Below are 7,428 nucleotides of genomic sequence, written 5' to 3'. Positions count from 1 at the left end.
CTTACAATGCATCCGATCTGTGACGCACTGTTAGAGAGGGTTGGGATGTCGCAGAATTTCACAATATAATGATGGGGTTCCTTAACCAAAAAAAGGTTGGAAACCACTGATATAGATATTCACTACCATTGTACAGGGCAACAGGTTTATATTACAGGGACAGTGCATTTTCCTTCCTCCAAACAGGAACTAGCTGCCTTAAGCAAAGAAAAACAATAATTGTCTCATATCTAAGCTCCTTTAAACGGCAGCTCCTTCTACAGTAGGATTAAAGAGAAATAATGGCGGCGGCATGTTTAATAGGGTAAGTGTAGCTCAACAAGTATACTTTTATTTTAATATAAAAATAAATATTTGAATTGTTTCCTACAGTTTAAAAGTGTTTTTACATAATTTATCAAAACTCTTTCATGATGAAAGCTGAGAACAAAATATTGGTGCACTGAAAAAAAGGTGAGGGTCTTATAAAAAAAATATATATAAATATATATGTGTAAAAGGCCTCTTTCAACCTTTAGAGTAAATAAAAATACCACTTGTGCATTTGCATGTCTCAGTCATGTCTGCACCAATGTCTTTGCCCATTATCTCTTGTCAAACAGTGCTTCCATTGCAACCAGGGATTCTGGGTAATGACATGCAAATAAACAGTTTGAAATAAAAAAACCTGTTTCTTAGGATCAATGTTGAGTATACAAATAGTAATCAATATATACTAGTGACATAAAAAAAAACACAGTAGAATATCATGGGTAAATATAAAAATGATAAGAATATAATATGTAAAAAAAGATATACCGTATATTAGACAAAATACAAAATTCTCTAATTTCTCCTATGCAGCTTCATCACTGCGCCTTCACAGCTTTTGTTCAAACAGTAAACAAGAAAAGAACAATACAGACAAGAAGGGACATAGCGGGACAATATATATTGAGGAACAGTTGCCAATTAACAATGGTCTCAGAAACGTTAAGGGATTGCCGTTCTGGGCCTTTCCTTCCCTGGTTCCTGTTGCTTCTACCTCTGTACTTGTTCTATGTATTGCTGCTGCTGGTCCACCAACGCATTTCGTGCACCTACACGCACTTCTTCAGGGATGACATTAAGAGTAGGCAGTCCTTTAAATACCTTTGCAGAGTCTTAATTGATTGAGTAATTCATCATTTTGCTCTGTAATCATTTCCCATATCAAATAGTCAACATCTTGGCTCCATATTCACCAATACAAAGAACATTAATAACTTACATCTCGTACCAGAATTACAAGATTTTGACAATTTGACATATCTCTACAATTTGTGCATTCTGCGCGGAATTGCAGAACTAGAATCAAATCGTTTGAAAAAAAGCCCTTATCGTACTTTTTTAACAGTTAGAGGTAAATCCGCGTGAAAATTACTGTTCTTGCACAAAAATGCAAATGTTAAGCACTAGTTGGAAGCTCAAACCTTTCTTAGGGAAGAATGGAGTACAAATTCCAAAATTGCTCTGATCAGACTTGAATATTCTTGTTTTTTAAAATGTACAGTACCTTTAAATTGTAGTTCCCACTTATTTTCTTTGTTCTTAGCATGTAAAGTAATTGAGATACCATCGTTCAATTAGATATAACTGTAGATCAATGGTAACAGTACTAGTAAAAAAGAAAAAAATATAATTTTTTTCATAGGAAACATAAAGTAAAACAAAAAATGTTTTCCCCATTGTAATAGAACCTGAGATGTGTATATCATTCTACTGTATCTAGTCTGTTTCCATTTGCTGTTCTGCAAAGAGACGCTGACTGGCTGATGTCTCTCTGCTATATTATCCTGGGTGGCCCTCCGCCAACTTAAACTTAACATGGCAAAAGCAGAACTCATACTTCCTCCCAAACATGGCCCTACTACCAACTTCCACATTACTGTTGGAAGTACTATCATTCACCTAGTAGCGCAAGCACGCTGCCTAGGGGTCACATTTGACTGCTCTCTCACATTCTCTTCTCACATTCAAAAGGTAGCTAAAACCTGGTGTTTTTTCTCTCTGCAATATTACAAAGATACGCCCTTTCCCCTCTTGCTCGACTGAAAAAACTCTCAACACAGGCCCTCATTTTCTCCCGTCTCGACTACTGTATCCTCCTGCTGTCCGGCATTCTTGGCTCTCACCTGTCTCCCCTACAATCTACCCTAAATGCTGCTGCCAGGATCACTGTACTATTTCTGAAATCTGTCTCAGCACCTCCCCTGCCGAAATCCCTCTCCTGGCTTCCTATCAAGTCCTGTATCGCGCACTCAATTCTCCTCCTCACTTTTAAACTCTTCTCCTCCTTACATCTCAGCCATCATTTCTTGCTATTCACCATCCCTACTCTTGCGTTCTGCTCAAGGATGTCTTCTCTCTACCCCTTTTTGTATCTAAAGCCCTCTCCCGCCTTAAATCTTTGACAGACCTCTGGAATGACCTTCCCCTCAATACCTGACTAGCACCCTCTCTATCCACCTTTAAGACCCACCTCAAAACACACCTGCTTAAGGAAGCATATGAGTAGCTCCATGGCTGTAAATAACACTCATACATAAACCTTGGCCCCCTGCAGATGCACTTACCAGAATGCCCTAATAATGTCTTTGTACGTTGTTCTTACCAAGCAATTAGATTGCATGCTCTTCGGAGCAAGGACACCTTTACCTAAATATTACTTTGCATAGCACTTCTCCCCTTTATGTGTTATTTATATTATTTGTTATTTATATGATTGTCACGTGTATTACTGCTGTGAAGCGCTATGTATATTAATGGCGCTATATAAATAAAGAGTAGAGGTGACCAGCACATCCAATATAGAACAGCTATATAAATAAAGACATACATACATAACTATTAGTAAACAGTCACATTTAATTACGTACTCTGTTCAAGGGAGAAGTAGGGGATTTTTACTAACTGCTGGTGTTGTACTGTAACTAGTCATGTTTTTTAGCTTCAATAACACCATGTGGGTGTTACTGTATGTGTGTGGTCAATGTAAGGTGCTTATGTTTTCTTAATTTTTGTAGAACCATTAGTTTCAGCTGACATTTTAGAAGAAAGCAAAAAGGTGCGGCTTGAATGAGTGGTAATTACGGGGAGATGGAGTAGAAATATTAGAATATAATTAAGTAGGAATACTATACTCCTAGTTAACTGACAATTAAACTATCAATGAGGGCTAATACCGAAGCGTTAACTGTGTGTGTGTGTGTGTGTGTGTGTGTGTGTGTGTGTGTGTGTGTGTGTGTGTAACCAGCTGCAGCATCTGCCGATGAAAGCCCCCAGCAACCTTGATAATGGGGCCTCAGAGCACTTCCTGTGGGTAAGGCGGCCACCACTGTCGGCCACCACTTGCACCCCACCTGCTTTTAATTACAAGTAATAAATGGGTGTGTTGGAGCAATAATTTCTGTCCTATTAGAAAATATGTTTAAAGAAATAGCAATGTCTGTATGTGAAAACGGATGGGTGTGATGGTTTGTTTATTACTTGACAAGATCAACCTATAATTATCTTCTTGACATCTGTTTAAATTATGCTAAGTGTTGTATACAGGTACGTGTATATGGTAGTAAAATTAAATGAATTTATTAGATTTATTAGATCAACTTTGCTCCTGGGCTGATTGCAAACCAAAGGGTTTTTATACTATTTGATTTAACTCATTCGTTTTGGTTTTATTAACCTTTGGCACTGCAGCAGTTTGGTTACCAGTATCTCCTACTACGGGGGATGTTTAATGATACATAACTCGTGCAGTGTTGCATTAACACTACATGTCCCTAATCCCATCCCTCTGGCTATAAGGAGACCTTACATGGTCAGTTCTGCCTGTCAACGTGTCCTGAAACTTGTAATAAATGTAACCTTTAGCACAGTAATAACATGTTTTTCACCCCCTTATAACGCTACCCATAGAATCACTTCGCGCTACAAGCGGATCGCGTTAGAAATAATGTACAATTGTATGCATTGTACAATAAAGTATTTAAGATACCAATAATCACGTAGTAAAGTATTCATAAATACGAAAATTGGGAGCCACGCTTGCATCGCGTTATAAGCGGACGCGCGTTATTACAGGGCTGAGCTGTATATACACTGCCTGCTGCTTATGTTAAGTGCTGGTTAAAAGCTCAAACCTAACTTTGTGAAGAATGCTGAAAAAATGCCAGAGTTGCCGTTTTAGGGCTGGTTTGTTGACCTGTTTTTAGAAACGTGTGACCATTAACAGACCCCAAATAAAATGTTATCACATCAATATTTCTCATTGGCCGAAAGCGATTTGAAATTCTAATTGACTACCATTAAATACATGTAAAATGTATTAAACATGCTTATACGTAGTTTGATTAAAGAAAGGTATCAAACAGACAGAATAAACCCCACAAACATCACTACCAGAATGAAGAGACGAAAAAAGGAAGGGGGCACAAAAGGAGGAAACAAAAGTAGTAAAATCTAAAAGATCAGAGCAGGTACATCCAAGTAATGTTTCAGGGCACTGAGTCCTTGCTTCAGACCTATGAACCCATAAGCTATGTAAGGGGTTGATAGGTCTGAAGAAAGGACCTTTGTAATGGGTTCATATGTCTTAGGAATGGACCTATGTAACGGGACCTATGTAATGGGTTCATTCATAGGTCTGAAGAAAGGACCTAGGTAATGGGTTCATATACACATATATTAAATTAAAGAATAAGTGACCTAGAAAATATATAATGACAATCACAGCATGTGTGGTATCCTGTCAGAGGTTTGTTAATTTGGCGTTCTGGGTTATTAAGCTCCAGGGGATAAAAGGCTGGTGAGTTTCAGATTTGAAATAGAGCAGCTTTAACAGCAAACATCAGTAAACAGCTCACACCCTTTGGCTGCGCCATAAGCTGTCCGCCTTTTGGGGCAACGCAGATGTACTCTGGGGTTATTGAGATTCAATGCAGCTGTGAACAAACAGTTCTTTGTGTCCTCTTGGCTCATTAACATTCCAGTGGGTGGGGTTGACGTTCCACAAAGTACAAGCAAATGTTGACGCTTAGCACGCTGTCCTGTGCAGAGGGGAGCAGCTCTTGGGAAGCCCCATCAGCGCAATTACTGTACATATCGCTTCACAGCAGCAATACACGTGACAATCATACAAATATCAAATAGCACATAATGGGAAGAAGTGCTTCATATATAAAAGTAACATTTAGGAAAAGGAGTCCCTGCTCCGACGAGCTTACAATCTAATTGGTAGGTAGGAAGAATGTACAGAGACAGTAGTAGGGCGTTCTGGTAAGTGTGTCTGCAAGGGGCCACAGTTTATGTATGAGGTGTATAGTATCAGCCATGGAGCTACTCATATGCTTCGTTAAGCAGGATTTAATAGGAAGCCAGGAGAGGGATTTCAACAGGGGAGACGCTGAGACAGATTTAGGCCCCGCTCACACAGCACGCTACACGATGTGTGCCAGCGCGCTTTCGTCACAGATGCCTGGCGGCCAATTGTAGTGTTCAGCATTGAAACTTCCATTGGCTGCATAGTACGGCGTCGACGCTGCTGCAGTCGCGGTAGTCTTTTCAATCTGTGATCTCCGGCTGCAGCAGCGTGACGTCAATTTCAGCAGCCAATCCATGTCCAGAGGTTTACATTGATTGATCGGCTGCTGAAATTGAGACTCGGCAGTGAAGACGGGGGAGGTCTCCGGAGCGGAGAGCAGCCCAGCACAGCCATTGTCAGAAAGCTGCTCAAGGCCATGTATACCCTGAATTACTTAAGGTTGATTATATCTGTAGTTGGACTTAAAAAAAAAAACACATTGGGAGGAAAACTCAAGATTACAGATTGCTATTTAAAAGATAACTAATGATTATTTATCAGTACAAATATCAACTTCATGCTTTAGGACTGGATTACCTGGTGGTAACCCAACTAATGAGTGTTCAACAAGAGCTAGCAGCTTTTTATATATTGGTAAATACCTGCAAAAGTTTTTGTTGCTAGATCACGAGAAAAAAACCACGAAGATGATAGCTTGAAATTACTTTTTTTCACGAGTAAATTTGTATTTTTAAGACCCAGATAACTGATTTTCTGTGACATTCAGCCCTACGATGCATCGCAAAGCCACCCTGCGCCCGTGACACCCCGCGGTCACACACTTCCGGGATGTCGGATCATTCCGTCTGCTTGGGATGAGCACACATCGCCCAGCAGATGGAGGCGCGCACACACAGCGTTGCGAAGCCCCCTGGGGGAACGCGGTCTTAGCAAAGAGTTTAGTGATTCTGGCAGCAGCGTTTAGGATAGATTGTAGGGGAGACAGGTGATAATCAGGAAGGCCGGACAGAAGGCGTTTTCAGTAATCGAGACGGGAGAGAATGAGGGCCTGTGTCAGAGTTTTAGCAGTTGAGCAACAGAGGAAAGGGCGTATCTTTGTAATATTGCGGACGATAAAACGGCAGGTTTTAGCTACCTTTTGAATGTGAGAGGAGAATGTGAGAGAGGAGTCGAGTGTGACCCCTAAGCAGCGTGCTTGTGCTACTAGGTGAATGATAGTACAGCTCAACCCTGTTATAGCGCGGTCCTGGGGGGCCACCCGATCCTATAACCGGGGTCGCGCTAATGGGGGGGAAAAAATGGCCGCCGAGCGCCCGATCAGGGGTGGGGGGGGAAGAGGTGGAGTGAGGCGCCGGCAGCCCTACACGTCCTGCAGCAGCCACCGTACTTCTCCCAGCATTCCCCCACTCTCAGCAGCCTCACTTCCCCCAGCAGCCCCGCACCGATCCACGCACTAATCCCCCAGCCCCGCACTGATTCCCCCAACCCCGCACGGATCCCCCCCAGCCCCGCACAGATTTCTGCCAGCAGCCCCACGATGCCCCAGCAGCTGACACCAAATGTAGGCGGGGCTGTGTGCAGTGCAGTGCAGTGTGTGTGTGTTCAAAAAATTATTATTTTTTTAATATTCGGGGTCCACGCTCAAACCACGTTATAGCAGATCGCGCTATAACTGGGTTGAGCTATACTTCCAATAGTAATGAAGGGCCATCCAGGATGATATAGAAGAGAGAAACTCAGAAACTTCAGTCTGTACAGCAGGTGTAAGGTCAGGGGTTGAACATTAAATGTGTGTCGTTGGCATAAAGGTGATATTTCAACTCAAGAGATGTGATTAGGTCACCTAGAGAGAGTGGAAAAAGAGAAGAGGTCCCAGAGCCCTGGGGTACCCCCACAGAGAGATCGATAGAGGAGGAGGTGTTGGCTAAAGAGACACTGAAAATACGATGTTAGAGGAGATCCATGACATAACACAATGGGAATAAGCGCCTCAATCATAAAACAATAGGAAAAGGAGTCTGTGGCCGCAAAGCCTACAATCTAATGTAAAACTGTTAGGTTCGTGTTTTTTCCTCTCCGTATTGATC

General features: G+C 41.6%; 1 protein-coding gene across 1 annotated transcript in view; it reads left to right on the top strand.

Annotated features, from left to right (window-relative positions):
• CPNE3 (copine 3) overlaps positions 1-7,428 on the top strand; it is a 53,546-nt gene that overhangs the window by 19,296 nt on the left and 26,822 nt on the right. The window lies entirely within an intron of this gene.

Source organism: Ascaphus truei, chromosome 2, assembly GCF_040206685.1.
Source record: "Ascaphus truei isolate aAscTru1 chromosome 2, aAscTru1.hap1, whole genome shotgun sequence".
NCBI classification, from domain to species: Eukaryota; Metazoa; Chordata; class Amphibia; order Anura; family Ascaphidae; genus Ascaphus; species Ascaphus truei.
Note: the sequence above shows the minus strand (reverse complement) of the source record. Positions and strands in the feature narration are given on the sequence as shown.